We start from the raw sequence: 20,189 nt of genomic DNA, 5'->3' as shown, positions 1-20,189 counted from the left end.
TGGGGTAGAGAGTACCACGTTTACTTGCCAACTTAAAAAACCTCCATCCCAAATAAGACAGTCTGAATGAATGTACACACCACTAGTGTATATCTAATGTGGAAAAAATGTGTGTAGACGAGATGACCCCTCACAGGCGAACCACCATCGGGGTACCTGATAGGTACTCACCAGATAAGCCCTGTTCTCATCATTGGCGGTCATCAAGCCCAGAAATAAACGTGTCCAACAGAAACAAATGATAATAGTAATAAGTGCAGTGAATAAGTGAGAAAAATGAGAAAATCTCAAGAAGTGTAGTTAAAATGCATAGGTATGCACGTTACTGTCACTTTTATTCTTTAACTTCGTGCAACCTATCAATTTAAAAAGCGAGGCTGGCTGCTAAGCATGCATACCAATACCACAAGCCGACATGTTTCATTGCCTTAACAACTTTTTAATTCAGAAAAGGGGGTGGTGATGAACAGAGTGCCTGAATTAAGCAGACCACTCTTACCCAGTCCAAAGATCAGGGCTTGATCCATCACCGTTTTTTAGCTCACTGCACCATCCCAGCTCAGAACTTGGCTATATGCAAATTAGTCTGTTCCTGTCCCAGTGCATGATGGGAACAGGGCAAACCAAACTACCAAGCCAATTCTTATACTGGGAAGGAAACAAGCTTCCGGGGACCGGTTTCTGCCATTTCAGGCGTCTTCGGCCCGGCTTGCTTGAATCCTGATGGTGCAATGAGCAAGGGACTCACATCTGAGTATACCCTTCCACGCTTATGGTGGACAAAATGATTCAGAAAAGGGGGTGGTGATGAACAGAGTGCCTGAATTAAGCAGACCACTCTTACCCAGTCCAAAGATCAGGGCTTGATCCATCACCGTTTTTTAGCTCACTGCACCATCCCAGCTCAGAACTTGGCTATATGCAAATTAGTCTGTTCCTGTCCCAGTGCATGATGGGAACAGGGCAAACCAAACTACCAAGCCAATTCTTATACTGGGAAGGAAACAAGCTTCCGGGGACCGGTTTCTGCCATTTCAGGCGTCTTCGGCCCGGCTTGCTTGAATCCTGATGGTGCAATGAGCAAGGGACTCACATCTGAGTATACCCTTCCACGCTTATGGTGGACAAAATGATTCAGAAAAGGGGGTGGTGATGAACAGAGTGCCTGAATTAAGCAGACCACTCTTACCCAGTCCAAAGATCAGGGCTTGATCCATCACCGTTTTTTAGCTCACTGCACCATCCCAGCTCAGAACTTGGCTATATGCAAATTAGTCTGTTCCTGTCCCAGTGCATGATGGGAACAGGGCAAACCAAACTACCAAGCCAATTCTTATACTGGGAAGGAAACAAGCTTCCGGGGACCGGTTTCTGCCATTTCAGGCGTCTTCGGCCCGGCTTGCTTGAATCCTGATGGTGCAATGAGCAAGGGACTCACATCTGAGTATACCCTTCCACGCTTATGGTGGACAAAATGATTCAGAAAAGGGGGTGGTGATGAACAGAGTGCCTGAATTAAGCAGACCACTCTTACCCAGTCCAAAGATCAGGGCTTGATCCATCACCGTTTTTTAGCTCACTGCACCATCCCAGCTCAGAACTTGGCTATTTGCAAATTAGTCTGTTCCTGTCCCAGTGCATGATGGGAACAGGGCAAACCAAACTACCAAGCCAATTCTTATACTGGGAAGGAAACAAGCTTCCGGGGACCGGTTTCTGCCATTTCAGGCGTCTTCGGCCCGGCTTGCTTGAATCCTGATGGTGCAATGAGCAAGGGACTCACATCTGAGTATACCCTTCCACGCTTATGGTGGACAAAATGATTCAGAAAAGGGGGTGGTGATGAACAGAGTGCCTGAATTAAGTAGACCACTCTTACCCAGTCCAAAGATCAGGGCTTGATCCATCACCGTTTTTTAGCTCACTGCACCATCCCAGCTCAGAACTTGGCTATATGCAAATTAGTCTGTTCCTGTCCCAGTGCATGATGGGAACAGGGCAAACCAAACTACCAAGCCAATTCTTATACTGGGAAGGAAACAAGCTTCCGGGGACCGGTTTCTGCCATTTCAGGCGTCTTCGGCCCGGCTTGCTTGAATCCTGATGGTGCAATGAGCAAGGGACTCACATCTGAGTATACCCTTCCACGCTTATGGTGGACAAAATGATTCAGAAAAGGGGGTGGTGATGAACAGAGTGCCTGAAGTAAGCAGACCACTCTTACCCAGTCCAAAGATCAGGGCTTGATCCATCACCGTTTTTTAGCTCACTGCACCATCCCAGCTCAGAACTTGGCTATATGCAAATTAGTCTGTTCCTGTCCCAGTGCATGATGGGAACAGGGCAAACCAAACTACCAAGCCAATTCTTATACTGGGAAGGAAACAAGCTTCCGGGGACCGGTTTCTGCCATTTCAGGCGTCTTCGGCCCGGCTTGCTTGAATCCTGATGGTGCAATGAGCAAGGGACTCACATCTGAGTATACCCTTCCACGCTTATGGTGGACAAAATGATTCAGAAAAGGGGGTGGTGATGAACAGAGTGCCTGAATTAAGCAGACCACTCTTACCCAGTCCAAAGATCAGGGCTTGATCCATCACCGTTTTTTAGCTCACTGCACCATCCCAGCTCAGAACTTGGCTATATGCAAATTAGTCTGTTCCTGTCCCAGTGCATGATGGGAACAGGGCAAACCAAACTACCAAGCCAATTCTTATACTGGGAAGGAAACAAGCTTCCGGGGACCGGTTTCTGCCATTTCAGGCGTCTTCGGCCCGGCTTGCTTGAATCCTGATGGTGCAATGAGCAAGGGACTCACATCTGAGTATACCCTTCCACGCTTATGGTGGACAAAATGATTCAGAAAAGGGGGTGGTGATGAACAGAGTGCCTGAATTAAGCAGACCACTCTTACCCAGTCCAAAGATCAGGGCTTGATCCATCACCGTTTTTTAGCTCACTGCACCATCCCAGCTCAGAACTTGGCTATATGCAAATTAGTCTGTTCCTGTCCCAGTGCATGATGGGAACAGGGCAAACCAAACTACCAAGCCAATTCTTATACTGGGAAGGAAACAAGCTTCCGGGAACCGGTTTCTGCCATTTCAGGCGTCTTCGGCCCGGCTTGCTTGAATCCTGATGGTGCAATGAGCAAGGGACTCACATCTGAGTATACCCTTCCACGCTTATGGTGGACAAAATGATTCAGAAAAGGGGGTGGTGATGAACAGAGTGCCTGAATTAAGCAGACCACTCTTACCCAGTCCAAAGATCAGGGCTTGATCCATCACCGTTTTTTAGCTCACTGCACCATCCCAGCTCAGAACTTGGCTATATGCAAATTAGTCTGTTCCTGTCCCAGTGCATGATGGGAACAGGGCAAACCAAACTACCAAGCCAATTCTTATACTGGGAAGGAAACAAGCTTCCGGGGACCGGTTTCTGCCATTTCAGGCGTCTTCGGCCCGGCTTGCTTGAATCCTGATGGTGCAATGAGCAAGGGACTCACATCTGAGTATACCCTTCCACGCTTATGGTGGACAAAATGATTCAGAAAAGGGGGTGGTGATGAACAGAGTGCCTGAATTAAGTAGACCACTCTTACCCAGTCCAAAGATCAGGGCTTGATCCATCACCGTTTTTTAGCTCACTGCACCATCCCAGCTCAGAACTTGGCTATATGCAAATTAGTCTGTTCCTGTCCCAGTGCATGATGGGAACAGGGCAAACCAAAATACCAAGCCAATTCTTATACTGGGAAGGAAACAAGCTTCCGGGGACCGGTTTCTGCCATTTCAGGCGTCTTCGGCCCGGCTTGCTTGAATCCTGATGGTGCAATGAGCAAGGGACTCACATCTGAGTATACCCTTCCACGCTTATGGTGGACAAAATGATTCAGAAAAGGGGGTGGTGATGAACAGAGTGCCTGAAGTAAGCAGACCACTCTTACCCAGTCCAAAGATCAGGGCTTGATCCATCACCGTTTTTTAGCTCACTGCACCATCCCAGCTCAGAACTTGGCTATATGCAAATTAGTCTGTTCCTGTCCCAGTGCATGATGGGAACAGGGCAAACCAAACTACCAAGCCAATTCTTATACTGGGAAGGAAACAAGCTTCCGGGGACCGGTTTCTGCCATTTCAGGCGTCTTCGGCCCGGCTTGCTTGAATCCTGATGGTGCAATGAGCAAGGGACTCACATCTGAGTATACCCTTCCACGCTTATGGTGGACAAAATGATTCAGAAAAGGGGGTGGTGATGAACAGAGTGCCTGAATTAAGCAGACCACTCTTACCCAGTCCAAAGATCAGGGCTTGATCCATCACCGTTTTTTAGCTCACTGCACCATCCCAGCTCAGAACTTGGCTATATGCAAATTAGTCTGTTCCTGTCCCAGTGCATGATGGGAACAGGGCAAACCAAACTACCAAGCCAATTCTTATACTGGGAAGGAAACAAGCTTCCGGGGACCGGTTTCTGCCATTTCAGGCGTCTTCGGCCCGGCTTGCTTGAATCCTGATGGTGCAATGAGCAAGGGACTCACATCTGAGTATACCCTTCCACGCTTATGGTGGACAAAATGATTCAGAAAAGGGGGTGGTGATGAACAGAGTGCCTGAATTAAGCAGACCACTCTTACCCAGTCCAAAGATCAGGGCTTGATCCATCACCGTTTTTTAGCTCACTGCACATCCCAGCTCAGAACTTGGCTATATGCAAATTAGTCTGTTCCTGTCCCAGTGCATGATGGGAACAGGGCAAACCAAACTACCAAGCCAATTCTTATACTGGGAAGGAAACAAGCTTCCGGGGACCGGTTTCTGCCATTTCAGGCGTCTTCGGCCCGGCTTGCTTGAATCCTGATGGTGCAATGAGCAAGGGACTCACATCTGAGTATACCCTTCCACGCTTGTGGTGGACAAAATGATTCAGAAAAGGGGGTGGTGATGAACAGAGTGCCTGAATTAAGCAGACCACTCTTACCCAGTCCAAAGATCAGGGCTTGATCCATCACCGTTTTTTAGCTCACTGCACCATCCCAGCTCAGAACTTGGCTATATGCAAATTAGTCTGTTCCTGTCCCAGTGCATGATGGGAACAGGGCAAACCAAACTACCAAGCCAATTCTTATACTGGGAAGGAAACAAGCTTCCGGGGACCGGTTTCTGCCATTTCAGGCGTCTTCGGCCCGGCTTGCTTGAATCCTGATTGTGCAATGAGCAAGGGACTCACATCTGAGTATACCCTTCCACGCTTATGGTAGACAAAATGATTCAGAAAAGGGAGTGGTGATGAACAGAGTGCCTGAATTAAGCAGACCACTCTTACCCAGTCCAAAGATCAGGGCTTGATCCATCACCGTTTTTTAGCTCACTGCACCATCCCAGCTCAGAACTTGGCTATATGCAAATTAGTCTGTTCCTGTCCCAGTGCATGATGGGAACAGGGCAAACCAAACTACCAAGCCAATTCTTATACTGGGAAGGAAACAAGCTTCCGGGGACCGGTTTCTGCCATTTCAGGCGTCTTCGGCCCGGCTTGCTTGAATCCTGATGGTGCAATGAGCAAGGGACTCACATCTGAGTATACCCTTCCACGCTTATGGTGGACAAAATGATTCAGAAAAGGGGGTGGTGATGAACAGAGTGCCTGAATTAAGCAGACCACTCTTACCCAGTCCAAAGATCAGGGCTTGATCCATCACCGTTTTTTAGCTCACTGCACCATCCCAGCTCAGAACTTGGCTATATGCAAATTAGTCTGTTCCTGTCCCAGTGCATGATGGGAACAGGGCAAACCAAACTACCAAGCCAATTCTTATACTGGGAAGGAAACAAGCTTCCGGGGACCGGTTTCTGCCATTTCAGGCGTCTTCGGCCCGGCTTGCTTGAATCCTGATGGTGCAATGAGCAAGGGACTCACATCTGAGTATACCCTTCCACGCTTATGGTGGACAAAATGATTCAGAAAAGGGGGTGGTGATGAACAGAGTGCCTGAATTAAGCAGACCACTCTTACCCAGTCCAAAGATCAGGGCTTGATCCATCACCGTTTTTTAGCTCACTGCACCATCCCAGCTCAGAACTTGGCTATATGCAAATTAGTCTGTTCCTGTCCCAGTGCATGATGGGAACAGGGCAAACCAAACTACCAAGCCAATTCTTATACTGGGAAGGAAACAAGCTTCCGGGGACCGGTTTCTGCCATTTCAGGCGTCTTCGGCCCGGCTTGCTTGAATCCTGATGGTGCAATGAGCACCAAAATAAGACAGTCTGAATGAATGTACACACCACTAGTGTATATCTAATGTGGAAAAAATGTGTGTAGACGAGATGACCCCTCACAGGCGAACCACCATCGGGGTACCTGATAGGTACTCACCAGATAAGCCCTGTTCTCATCATTGGCGGTCATCAAGCCCAGAAATAAACGTGTCCAACAGAAACAAATGATAATAGTAATAAGTGCAGTGAATAAGTGAGAAAAATGAGAAAATCTCAAGAAGTGTAGTTAAAATGCATAGGTATGCACGTTACTGTCACTTTTATTCTTTAACTTCGTGCAACCTATCAATTTAAAAAGCGAGGCTGGCTGCTAAGCATGCATACCAATACCACAAGCCGACATGTTTCATTGCCTTAACAACTTTTTAGGCAATTTCTTCAGGGCTACAGTCCCCTTCCTGTTTGACCACCCCCTCTGTTGTTTTGCTGGCCTCGTCCTAAAAAAAGATCTTAATAGCACTCCGAGGTCTTTGTTACTGTGCTCCTGTTGATTGAACCTCACTCTATTGGTTTGGGGACCTTCCTGTTCGTCTTCACTGGATGTGTTCTCAAAAGTCCAGTTACTAGGGGTACGTCTTTGCTGTTGTCTTCCTCCTCTCTCCCTACGTTGACAACCCAAGAGATCTGGCAACCTCAAAGATAAATTGGTTCATACACGTACACCACCGATAAAAACTGCAAGAGAGAGTTCCATTCCAAAAGGACATTTCCCGTGTGGGACTTGTTCAGTATGTCCCTTAACAAAGAAGACAACACGTGTAACATTGCGATCAGGAAAGGAGTGGTTTCTGGGGCATTTTAGTAATTGAAACACCACGAATGTGGTCTATAGACTGCAATGCGAATGCGGCCTGCAGTATATAGGCCTCACTTCTAGAAAAATAAAAACAAGGATCCAAGAACATCTTAGTACTATAAAAGCTGGCAAAATAACTACCAAGCTAGTACAGCATTGCTACACAATGAAACGTTGTTTCACGTGGACAGTACTTGAGAAAGTGATGGGCGACCCGCAAAATGTTAAGAGGTTACTGGTGTCCAAAGAGGCACGGTGGATCTTTCAAGAAAAAAGCGAACAACTGGGATTGAATAAACTTTTGGAGTGGAATAAAGTAAATTAACATGCATATAGGTCTATATACATCCATTTAGTCCATTAAAATATTTATGTAGGTCCACATATATGCACAAGACTTATCTGTAATAAGGTATCTGGCATTGGTGAAAGGAAGCCTACCATCCCCATGTATATGAAAATACAATCTCAATGGGTAATACAATTCGTGGGATATCAATCTGCTGTATTACATCAAGAAGACCTCTCTGTGGTCTGTTACATTACCATAAGTATGAGCATGGCTGCATGATGCTGAATAAAGTAAAGTAAATTAACATGCATATAGGTCTATATACATTCATTTAGTCCATTAAAATATGTATCTATTTGTAATAAAGAATTTGGTATTGGTGAAAGGAGGCTTAACATCCCCATGTATATGAAAATACAATCTCAATGGGTAACACAATTCTTGGGCTTTAGATAACAATTTGTTGTATCACTTCAAGAAGACCTCTCTGCGTTTTGTTACATTACCATGAGTATGAGTATAGCTAAAGATTGAGACTGGAGTGTAAGGAACTCCACTTTAAGATGGATGCCACAGGTTGATCCCTAACACGAGCACTATAGAACTGTAGAAGAGGTGTTGTGATTTTGAGTACGATCATAGATTAGATCTTATCTACCGAATCAGGGGATATGGACTACAATGCTACCGCTTTTAAACACCAAGTGCATTACGGGACCGAAACGTTTACATGTAAGAAATTGCTGGTCGCTGGTCGCGTGCACTATCGCGTTTTTTGCCCCAGAGGGTAGAGTGAACATGTAGATGATCCACAATAATAAATCATTTGTGATTGATAGAAACGACACTAGAAACAGAATATGAGTTACTTGTTGAAAGCATTTGATGATAGTAATTCGATGTCTGTAAATCCCATTCCATGATGGCGGCTATTCCCTCGCGTGAGTTCCGGCCGCACACACGTGAGGTTGGGCGTTCTATCTGTAAATAAGTACGAACGCGAACCGGGTGTAAGTAAATAGGTGGAGACAAAGCGCTTCGCGGAAATCAGACCGGTAAGAAGGGGGCTTGAAATGGATATGGAGCGCTAAGGAATTGCAGAATCCTTGAGAATAGCGAAACTTTGCGCTTGCACTTTGCAGCATTTTACCCGCCTAGTTTTATTTTATTTTCATTGGTTTGATGTTTGTCTGCCTTAGATTCAGACATCGACTGAGAACAGAGGGAGACTCACAGGAGGGGTTTCACCTTTATTGTGCACTAAACCTTACGGCCGGTAGGAGACACCGTGGCTGAGTAAGGGTAAATATGAGGAACAAAAGAGCGTATTGTGTGCAGTGTTTTGGTGATATTTTGTGCAACTATGTGGGCATGTTGTAAATACAATTTTTGTGTTTTTTATGTTGATAGTCTCAATGAATGATGTGTCCAGCTTTGATGCAGTGGCAAGAAAACTGTAGCCCTGAAGAAATTGCCTAAAAAGTTGATAAGGCAATGAAACATGTCGGCTTGTGGTATTGGTATGCATGCTTAGCAGCCAGCCTCGCTTTTTAAATTGATAGGTTGCGCGAAGTTAAAGAATAAAAGTGACAGTAACGTGCATACCTATGCATTTTAACTACACTTCTTGAGATTTTCTCATTTTTCTCACTTATTCACTGCACTTATTACTATTATCATTTTTTTCTGTTGGACACGTTTATTTCTGGGCTTGATGACCGCCAATGATGAGAACAGGGCTTATCTGGTGAGTACCTATCAGGTATCCCGATGGTGGTTCGCCCGTGAGGGGTCATCTCGCCTACACACATTTTTTCCACATTAGATATACACTAGTGGTGTGTACATTCATTCAGAATGTCTTATTTGGGATGGAGGTTTTTTAAGTTGGCAAGTAAATGTGGTACTCTCTACCCCAACTGCATATAAGAAAGGGGAGATAATTGTAAAATTACAATACGTTGTACACGTTTGAATTTACGTAGAATTGCCTCTAAGGATCCGGTCATTGTTGTATTGATGCCTTGTAACTCTGCCTGCAACACAAATTAACATATTAACACGTAGTACATTTGGCATGCTGAGTTTGCGGTAGGGAGAGTGGCAGTATGTCCAACGGAGAACAAAGAGGACGGCCAGTGGGTGGGGGCATGTGTAAGTACCTGGCCTCATCCCTTTGCACGCTGGAAATGATGCAGCGGTGGGGCCGTACCTTGGGGGACCCCCAAGGGGGTCCCAGTAAATGGAGCGCAGAAGATGTGCCAGAATGCGCCACAAAGGTGGCTGCCCTCTTACAAGGCACACTCCCATGTGCCACGGGCAGCCGCCTAGTGCCGATATCAGCAACCCTCCCCGGAATCATAGTAAGGAACTTGGTACGTACTGCAATAAATAATCACTCCACGCAAGGTTTGTTGGGAAGCAAGTTGCTGCAGGTTTATTTCATACATGAAGTATGCAAACGTGGTGGGTTCACTTACAGGCGATCCAAGGGCAGACTGCCATGAGTAACCTAAGCTGCCTGCCTTATGAGTCAAACTGCACCTTTGCTAACCCATCAGTGCTACTATTTTATCTGGGGGATTTCTCCCCTTATTACAGTGAACCACCAGTCCATGACTTTACTCTTGCCTTTTTATGGGCTGAGCGTTGCATGGCAAGCCCCCAGTTGCTCAGGCTTATAACAGCCTGAAGGACTAGCGGGGTGCTGATATTTTTCATTCAGCATCCTGCCGTAAAGACTCCTGGGGTTTCGCATAGGACACCCCTGCTATGCTCCTTGAGAGGGTACCCCTATGTACCTATCAGCCTCCGGATCATTCTGTTACTCCGCCATCGGTCTGGATGTGGAAGCTGTCACATCCATATCTCTCCCACCAAGGTAGGCAACATGATTCACCTACAACACGCTGTTATCAAACAGGGAATTATATGCACACTACTCCCCCAAGAGAGTCTCAAGGTGCTTGGAGGGGGGGAGGGCTGTTCCGTTCAGTCAAGAAGCCAGGTCTTGAGCTCCTTCCTGAATGTGTTCAGGGGGTGGGTGCGTCGGATGTCGATGGGGAGCTCGGTCCAGGTCTTGGTTGAAATGTAGGAGAAGGCTCTTCCCCCTTTTCTGGCTCTGTGTATGCATGGGATTTTGGCAAGGGCAAGGTTGGTAGATCAGAGATTTAGGGTATGTGGAAGGTGATTCTCTCGTTGAGGTATTGAGGTCCTCTGTTGTGGAGGAATTTGTAGGCGAGGGTGAGTATCTTAAATGTGACTCTCTTCTTGACGGGGAGATAGTGGAGGTTCCGTGGGTGTTGGCTGATGTGCTCGTATCGGGGGATACTGAGGACGAGTCTGGCTGCGGTGTTCTGTATGGTCTGGAGCTTGAAGAGTAGAGACTCGCTGATGCCGGCGTAGAGGGCATTTCCGTAGTCCAATCTGCTGGTTATGAGAGTGTGGGTGACTGTCTTCCATGACCCCTGGGGATCCATTTGAAGGTCTTTCGGAGGATGCGCAGGGTGTTGAAGCAGCTGGACATGACAGCATTGACCTGCTTCTTCATGGAGAGGGAGGTGTCCAATACGATGCAGAGATTTCTGGCGTGCTCCGTGGGGGTTGGGGGGCTGCAGAGAGCGGTGGGCCACCAGGTGTATTTCCATGTATTTCTATGCTGATGGGGTGGTTCCGAGTACGAGGACTTCTGTCTTCTCAGAGTTGAGCTTTAAGCAGATGTTGCTCATCCAGGATGCAATGTCCTGCATTCCTTCCTGGAAGTTGAGTCTGGTGGTGGTGGGGTCCTTGGTGAGGGAGAGCATGAGCTGGGTGTCTTCGGCGTAGGATACTATGCTAAGACCGTGTTGTCTGACAATGGCGGCAAGGGGGGCCATGTAGATGTTGAAAAGGGTAGGGCTGAATGATGATCCCTGGGGTACCAATGATTCCCCCAGATCCAAAAATAACATGTCTATGTAACATGTGGGGAAGGAGTCCCTCCTCGGCTAGTCTCTACTGCAGCCTATTGAGCAAGCTGTGCTATCGCATCATGCTCACCCAGCCATGTTCTGTATGTGGTTGAACCAGTGCCTCCAGGTCTTGGTCTTTGCCCATCGCGCTAACCTAGGGATGAGTGTTTGATTTACCCTGGATACTAATATGAAAACCAACCACTGTGTAGATAGTTATTTCAATTTTTGGTCCTGAAGAATTGCCACTTGGATCTTCCTGACAATCTAGGCAAGAAACATGTTGACCTTTAAGTTGTATGCCACCGCTGAACATTACATCAGTGGTGTGCCACCGCAAGGATTTTAATTGGGGCCAGTAGACTCACTGATTAAAATTAATTTTGAGGACTACTGCGTCCTATTTTAGAGCTCCCCCTCCCTTTTCCCTCACATCCTCTATACACATCTACACGGTAAGGCCCTACACTCGCAGTGCACAGCTTTGGGAATAAAAGATCTCCGACAAAGAGCTCCTCATAGGGTGTCCGTCAGGCATTGCAGTACCGGCCTGATGAGGAGCATGCCCTGTGATGAAGCATGACACCAAGCCAGGTGTGGGAGGGCCCTAATTCCCTTAGAAGGTGGATAAGTGTGGCTCAATGGTTAGAGCGGCAGACCCTGATGCAGAGGTCTAGCCCGGGACCAGGGTTCAATTCCCCACCTCAGCGGGTCTTGGGCTCAAAATTCCACGGACCTGATCATTCTCGCCTCGGTGCCTATTCCAATCATGGAGTCCCACTCTGCAACTCTGGGCAATAGCTTGCTTAATCTCCACAACGGCCCCCACAACGATAAGGATGCCTGGCCTCCACCTTGGGGGTGCCCAGGAGTGGACACCTCACAGGGAAAGCCAGGATGGGTTCCACAGCGGTATTCGTACAAGTGCCTTGAGACCCTTGCGGGTGAGTAGTGCGCTATACAAGTATCAATTTACATTTTAGTGAGAGACACTCTGTCCTGTCTCGTGGAACATTTATCTACACCGACCTTCAACTACTTTACCTCCAAGGAACTGCATACTTCTGTTTATATGCTAGTAATTCTTGTTGCCCAGTGGCTGGAGCACTATACATTTCCCATGCCCCACCTGATTGGCTATGAATATTCTCAACGTTATTCTTAAGGCACCCCCTAGGACACTGATGTCCTGTCTGTATATTGCATCCATTGACCCATCTCTCTTTGATCTAGCTACCAGCTCGCTAACTCTGAAGGCCCCAAAAAATGCCAGGCCGAATGCTGCAGCGAATAGGCTGGCCTCATAGGAGGAATATGTAACCCTGTGCACACTTTTCCTCTGGCCCAGCCTTTCAGTGCTGTACTTATAGGGAACACCCTGGTAGGATCCTGGTGACCTCCCATTTTGTCATAGTAGTTAACTGCTGCTAAGTGTCCTGTGATCTAAGAAGGGCTCAAGCTCTGGTCCCTGTCCCATTGTAACAAAATGATGCACCTTGCACTTAAGCTGTGCTGTATTCCCGCTCAATGCCCCTAAGCCTTGCAGAATGTGGAGACCCAGGTCTTGTACCACCTCCTTGTCCCGGGGACGAGCAACAGCTCACCCAGTTCCTTTAGGCGCTGGCCCACTGAAATAGTTGCCAAAGGTGTGGAGGGACCAGTGTTATCTCTGCTCTCGCTCGCGGTCAAACCTCCCGGAAACAGAGCCACTGAAAACGAGAGAGAGTGTCGGGTGCCATGTTCTGTATCCCCTGAATGTGTCCTACCCAAAATTCAACATTGCTTTGCAGGCAAGGCCTCACTAGCTCCCCAGTAAACAGAGTACCTGTGGGCATTTGGCAGATTGCAAATTTATGGCCTGCACCACCGCCATATGAACTGTCGAAAACAAAACCTTTTTTTTTTCTAGAATATATTTTTTATTTTAGAAATAAAGCAAGAGGAGGCATTACAGATATCAGGTGTCATACTATAAAATACAGAACAGGGACAGGCGGGGGAATTATACAGGCAAATAATCAACGCAACGAAAAACATATGACGTCATCTCGATTACGCATATTAGAGAAAGAGGATTAATCATTATATCAGACAATCTAAAACAATCCCAACCGCAAGACCCCGTCCTCAATGATACAGGATAATTAAACCCAGTGTAGACACCCAGATGAATAAAGAACCAGTGAAGGATAAACAGCCCACCTCTTGTGAAAAGGAAAAAGGAAAGAAAAAAGGAGCCATAGAACAAAACAAAGGCAAAATAACCCCCCCCCAACCCCCCACCCTGCACCCCTGCAATGGCTATGGCCTAACCCCACTAGCAGCGTGCCTGTCGCCCAAGAACTTGCCCTAAAAGAAGGAGAAAAGATAGAGTGGAGGAGGAGAGAACAAATACACCCCCGGTCTCCCATACCCCCCGCCAGAAGCGACCACCCCGAGACATAGTCAAAAAATATTCAGCAAAATATACAGACCAATCGGGGGAGTTTCGCAAATAACCACCCGACTCCCCTCACATTTTAGGCACAATTCCGGCATGGAATAAAGGTATTTTATCAAACCCAGGCAGTCAAGTTCAGCCCTGGCCAGTACGATATTTTGTAAGAGTCTTTTTTACTGGAACCGCCATCTTGCTGGAAAAGGCAAAGCGTTCATCAAAGTTCATGTCAGTGCTGCAGGATCGAGAACAGGATAAAAGTTCACGATGTCCACTAATCAGGCAAGGAAAAGTGTCCAAGAATTGCGAGTATCTCCAATAGTCACTGAGGAACTTGTTACAGCACAGAAGACCGTCAACATATGTAGTAGGCGGCAGCAGGATCGAGCAGGGGACGCTGGCGATAATCACGGGCTTGCTGATTGTTAATTGGGAACCGACAAAGCTCATTAAATCCGGGTTCCGCACGGGGTCCTCGATCTCAGGCGTACAGTGCACCATTGGTACCACAGCTAGCTGAAAACTTAACGATGAATCGTCATCAGGTCCCAAGATACCGTCCACTTTCACAATCAGTATCCGGAACAGAGCGATGGAGTGCGAATGGAGCGCCCCAATGGCGGCCATGACGGCCTGCAGCGATGGCATGCCTTCCGTCCACCCCATCCCCTCTCAGTAGGCAATAGAGCAGGACTTGAACCCCAGAGGCCGGCTACTCCGGGGTAGCAGGTTACGCAAATCCGATGTAACAGTGGGCGCTCCTCGCCTTACAAAACCGACACCCTCGCCGTCCACCCCGGGAAGGTAGCAGGGTCTCCGGGCGCCGGACCCCCGACCACGGCAGCCGGTGCGGCACGCTGGTGAGTCCTCGGTGTAGATCGTACACTGTATCGTCCCCAAAAATCAACAATTTACGGTACCCTTCGGGAGACCGGGCTCAGTCCAGGTCCCGCGGCCGATGTTGATCAACTCCAACCCGGATAAGCTAGAAATCGAGGACCCGGCTTCCACACGAATGGAAACACGGCGTATCATCTCCATCCGATAAGATAAAAAACTCGGGATTGCACCTTTAGAAGCAGAAAAACTTCACGAACACGGGAATCTGGTGTGAGTTCAGGATTGATGGCAGGATATTCGAGCTGCTGGCGGAGGTCGGAGGAGCCGGGAGCTTACGCGGCCATCTTGATTGCTAGCATCAACAAAACCTTTTTTGCTGACAATGCCTCTGGCCTTAGGTGAAGTGCTGCCACTATAGGGAATAATTTCAAGACCATGAAATTGGCTGTGGTCTTTCTTTTGCACCAAGAGTAGGGCTATTTCTGTGTGCACCACTCACACCTCATTATTGAGCCAAAATCTTTCCTGCCTGATACGTCAGTAAAAATGCACAGTTCAGGGCTGCCCTCCGAGGGTGATCTCTATATTAATGTTCTGTTGAAGTTGGCCAACAATTCTGCCCACATTATGAAGTCCTATTTCAAACCTTTATTGAATCTGACTAGGTGGAGTTTTTCGTGTCACATTAGCTGTGGCCTTCCTGCAAAAACCCTACCTCTGGGATCACCCTTGCAGTAAAATTCAGTTTACCCAGTAGTATCTGGATGGTGCTGTGGGTGCTTTATCTTTTTCCAATGCTGTCGGGATATCCTCAATCAGTGCCTTCACCTTGCTCAAATGGAGTCTGGACACGCCCTTCAGTGTCTAGTTCTATGCCCAGAAACATCAGGACCTGCCTCAGTTTTACGGGATGCCAAGGGGACCCCTAGCTGGTCAGTCAGGCCCTGAAACTTTTGCAGTGCCACTGTGCAGTCCTGTGTCCACCCCTCCCCAAGTAAGAGGAAATCATCCAAGTAGTGTGTCTCCCCCTCACACAGTGTGATCATTGGAGTGCCCACTGCAGGAAGCAGTTGAAGGCCTCAAAGTAGGTGCAGGACACTGAGCAACCCATTGGCATGCACATATTGTAGTAAAATTTGCCCACCCACTTGAAACTTAACAGGTGGTGGCTATTTGCGTGTACAGGCGGCAGGTGGAAAGCTGATTCAATATCTGCCTTTTGTCAATCACACCTCCTTGGCAGCTCTCCTTACCATGTCCATCACCACATCAAAAGAGCAGTATGTGATGGAACAACGTCCACCCTCCTGCCAATAGGTAAGGCAATTTTTGTATTATGCATAATTCATTAAAACCGTTGCATACATTAAATGATCTTTAAAATCAAAAACCACTATTACAAAAGAGTTAATCAGTTTTAAAATAATTCCCTATAAAAAAGGATTATCCAGTTTTAAAGTAATCCACATTGTAATTTGCATACAACTGTATGAAACGCTTTCAATGTTTTAATCAGGTACAAAGTCTATCTCATGTGGTTTGCATTATTAAGCAATCAGTCATTCGAGTCCTTTGTCAAATTTTTTGTTCTGTGGGTTGATGTTTTTCTCCATGGGATCCCCTTGTAGCTCAGATTGTGGTGCTAGGTTGTTGCCTTCAAAGATGTATTTTTCAATCTCTGAACAGTGAGACCAAGTAATTTTATGAGGCAGCAATTCAACTGGCTATGGTTGGATTGAAGCAATGGATTTCTGCCTGCCTGCAGGACCTGATGCCATGCTGGTTAAAATAGTTTTGATAAAGTTTTCCTTATGTCTTTTAATTTGTCGCAAATACAAATTATGTGGATGAGGTTCTCGACTCCACGGGCCCAAAGCCTACCTAGCTGGTCTCCTCCTCTGCTTTCCCAAGGTGGTAAGAATGGGTTAATTGAACCAACTCCCAGGCGAAGTTGTAAAATGTTTTCTTTAGTTGTTATCTTTATTCCTGCATTAAGGTAGGGTTGGGGTTTGCAGGCTTCGTAATCGTTGAGCACTACCCAGCCATGTGCTCGCTTCGACAATGCTTCCTTATCCTCTGCAGTAGATTTAAGTCTTGTTGACTTTGTGACTAGTTTTTTGAACACACAGTGAGCCGTTGGGGTATTCCAAAGGTCTGTCAGGCCTAGAGCTTTGATGGAAGACGAGATATTTGTTAGCCGATGATTTTCCTGTACGCGTTATTTCTACTCAACAGCCAATAGTTAACTGAATTGCCCTCGGGGTATGACAAGTGGTGGATCAGTCTGAAACTCCCTTGTTCCTTCTTGGGGAACACTCCCTGGGGCGAAATGGCAACATTTTCTAATGGGGGGAATGAAATGGGCCGCCCATCTGCCCGAACGCTAGCTCTTTCGAGATCTTCTCCTGTGCTACTGATGAAAGATCCAGAGCGGACCTCATGTTTGCATCTCTGCTTCCCAGTGGGCCTATGTAGGGTATCCTGAAGCCTTCCACAAATCCATTTGCTATCAGTAGTCTGTCTTTGGTGTTGGGGTATGTCCTGAGCAGTGGGATGAGAGTGTGCAGGATTAACGGTGCTGGGCCCTGCTCTGAGCTGATGGTAACTGTGCTGCTGTCTGGTGTGGAAGGGTTGGTTTCAGGAGAAGGGGCTTGTGTGCTGGTCATTACTCAACTATCCTGCTTCTCGTTGGGAGGGGGTGATGCCCGCTGCGTTCCGTTGCTATTAAGCTGCTGGGTGTGAAGCCTAACACCTGGATTAGCTGTGGGCGAATTTGCAGGCTTTAACTCAGGAGCAGAATCTCCCTTTCTTGTCCTCCTCCTTACTGCCTCTTGTTCACCCCATCTTTCCCATGCCTCAGCAGTGTAAATATGTAAAAAAATATTTTTTCCAAATCCCTTCCTTAGCTGCCAATTGCACCTGCCACACCAGAGACCATGACCCAATACCAGGGGGCAACTATGATCATAGGCAGTTTCTCCCCCACCGGGTGTGTTTTCTTTGTTGCCTCACTCAAGTTGGGGGAAGCCCTGTGCTCATGCTTGGTAAGTTGTCAAAATGCCCTACCTCTGAACCTTGTATATTGGGCCCCTTTTCCACTGAAGATTGGGGAGTTGTGTCCCTCGTGGTGGGGAGCTGGTTGGTCGGTATAAGGCTGCGGCTTATGGCAATGTTACCTGCAGCCTGGGTTCCCTGTGACTGTCTCTCTGCCGCCGCGGTTTGAGTCACTGGGGGCGGAGTTGTGGCTGCACCAAGTACCTGCTTGTCGTGAACTTGGTCCGCTCCACACCCTTTCTATAGTGGGTGCAACTTCCCTCCCATTGGTTGTGCCCCTGTGCTGCTGCCATGTCCCCGGGCTGGGGAACATGGTTTTAAAGTCCAGCATAAAGCTTACCATTGTGTCCATTAGCTTACTCATTCTGTCCAGGGATACCATGCTTGCTGGAGCTATATTGCTAGTGTCTGTTGTTGCAGCCACCGGTGCCATCTTATGCTGTCTCACCAGGGCTTTAGCCGGGGATACCCTGTTTGGTGGCCTGTAGGCACTACTGTTGCCCTCTGGGTCTGTACCCTTCTACCCCGGAGTCCTTGGGAATTCATGATGCCCCTTGCCAACTCTAGTCCTTTCCCCACCCCATGTCCATAAACGCTGCCCAGTCTGCATCCTGAAACATGCTGGGCTGAGACTCGTTGACTTTATCCGGGAGAAAAAAGGGGACGTTCCCTGGCTATCCATGCATTGCAGTCGAATCTAGCCTCCTTGGAGGGTCTTAACCACAGCGTGACATGGTGAACGCTTGATGTGACATCCTGACCACGGTTTACTGCCGATGGGCCCTGTGTTCCACGTAATGTGGTTACTTAACAGCGCAACCTTTAGCATAAGAAAGAAAGATACAGGGTTATCCAAACCAATCAACTGGACCCTGCCGGCTACCCTGGCTTCTTCCCATGGGATTACCCGGTCACCATCGCTTATACACATGTCTCCATGGCTTACCCCTCGAATCTCATTCCAAAAACGTTATTGTCATGAGGCCGCATGTATAATATCCGACCATACTGTAGTGTGGTGCGGTACCCTGGATAAAAGCTGGGCCACAAGAAAAATCGTCAATTACAGGACATGTGCTTAAAAAACACCTCCTGGCAGAATGTGGCCTGACCCATACTGCCTCAATTGCACTCTATCAGTTTACTCCCTTAAAACAGCACTCTTCTTGGAAGTGGGGCCTTCCCGATGTCACCTCTTCAGGTGAGCACCCCTTCAGACTCGCCTTCCAGACTATCAATTCACACCCTATGGCCTTATGTGGCATTGCCATTTAAGGATTGGCAATTGAATTTTTTAGCTAGATACCTGGCCAAGTTCCTTAATTATGCCAAACCTACTCCTGCCTATAACGTTGCTGCCCTGCACAGGTTTGGAAATGATATTAGGACACTCTGTGAATTTAGGTAGGTTTATTCCACAGTATAAACAATATTATTGTATTTTCTCGGGAGCGCCGGATCGGGCTAGTGACGCTCTCGAGATCTGCGTGCCAATGCACAAACATGGCCACCGCCTGATATCCGCCCCACGTCATTGCCGGGGTTTGCGCCACTAGACCGCTACACCACATCTCCCCATTTTTCCCCTTTATAACACAAAACAGTCTTACTTGCTCTCCATGTTGAACTCTTCAAACCTCTTGGGTAGCATGATCCTTCTACCCCTCCGAGTCTGCAAGTCTTGCTGGGTATTGGTGGGAGACAGTCTCGAAGCCACTGGACTGAGCCCAGCTTCACTACTTTCTGCACTTCCTTCTCGCTCCTCTTCTTTCTCCAGTCTCACCGGTGTCCGGGTTCCTTGCACCTCTTCTCTCTCTCTCAACCGCAGTGATTCCCTTTGGGTGGTTATTTCCTTGCTGCTCGTCGGGCTCCTGGTTGCTTCTTCTGTCCGTGGCGTACTTCTCTCTTCCTCCTGCATCACGTCCCAGTTCTCCACACGATTACATTTGGCCATGCGGTCTTGCCACCATATTTTGCCATCGCGGAGTAATGCAGACCTGGAGTACGGTTCCACGACTTGGAGGGGAGGTGTGAATTTGCTGTCCCCCTTCTTCCTCTGGATAGGTTGCTTTACTCTCACCCACTCTCCCCTTTCCAGGCTGGTTTCTTGGGTGTTGTGTCTCTTATTGTAATGTTCAGTATATGTTTTCTGGGCTTTCCCTAGGTTCTTGCGGACCACTGCCGGTGACCAGTGACTCTGGACTATGAGGCGCTTCCAAGCGACATTGTCCTTAGTGAACGGCTCACGCCCTCTCAGTATCCTGAACGGGCTGTATCCCGTTGCTGTCGGTGTTATGCGGTATGCCCATATCAATCTCTTCAGCTCCTTCTCTGTCAGGGTTCAATACTATCAAGCTTATTAGCTTACCAGTACTTGCACAGGAACAGAGATGCTTGGTCCCAAATCCCTCTAAGCAATGCCTGCGGGTCTTTTGACGAACCCCCAGACATTACCCCGGGGGACGGGGGAATTGGATATGTGGTATATAAATAAATAATACCGGATCTAGGTTTGACTGGACATAGCAATAACAGA

The sequence above is a fragment of the Lissotriton helveticus genome, chromosome 5_1 (assembly GCF_964261635.1).
Source record: "Lissotriton helveticus chromosome 5_1, aLisHel1.1, whole genome shotgun sequence".
NCBI classification, from domain to species: domain Eukaryota; kingdom Metazoa; phylum Chordata; class Amphibia; order Caudata; family Salamandridae; genus Lissotriton; species Lissotriton helveticus.
This window is presented reverse-complemented; position numbering follows the sequence as displayed.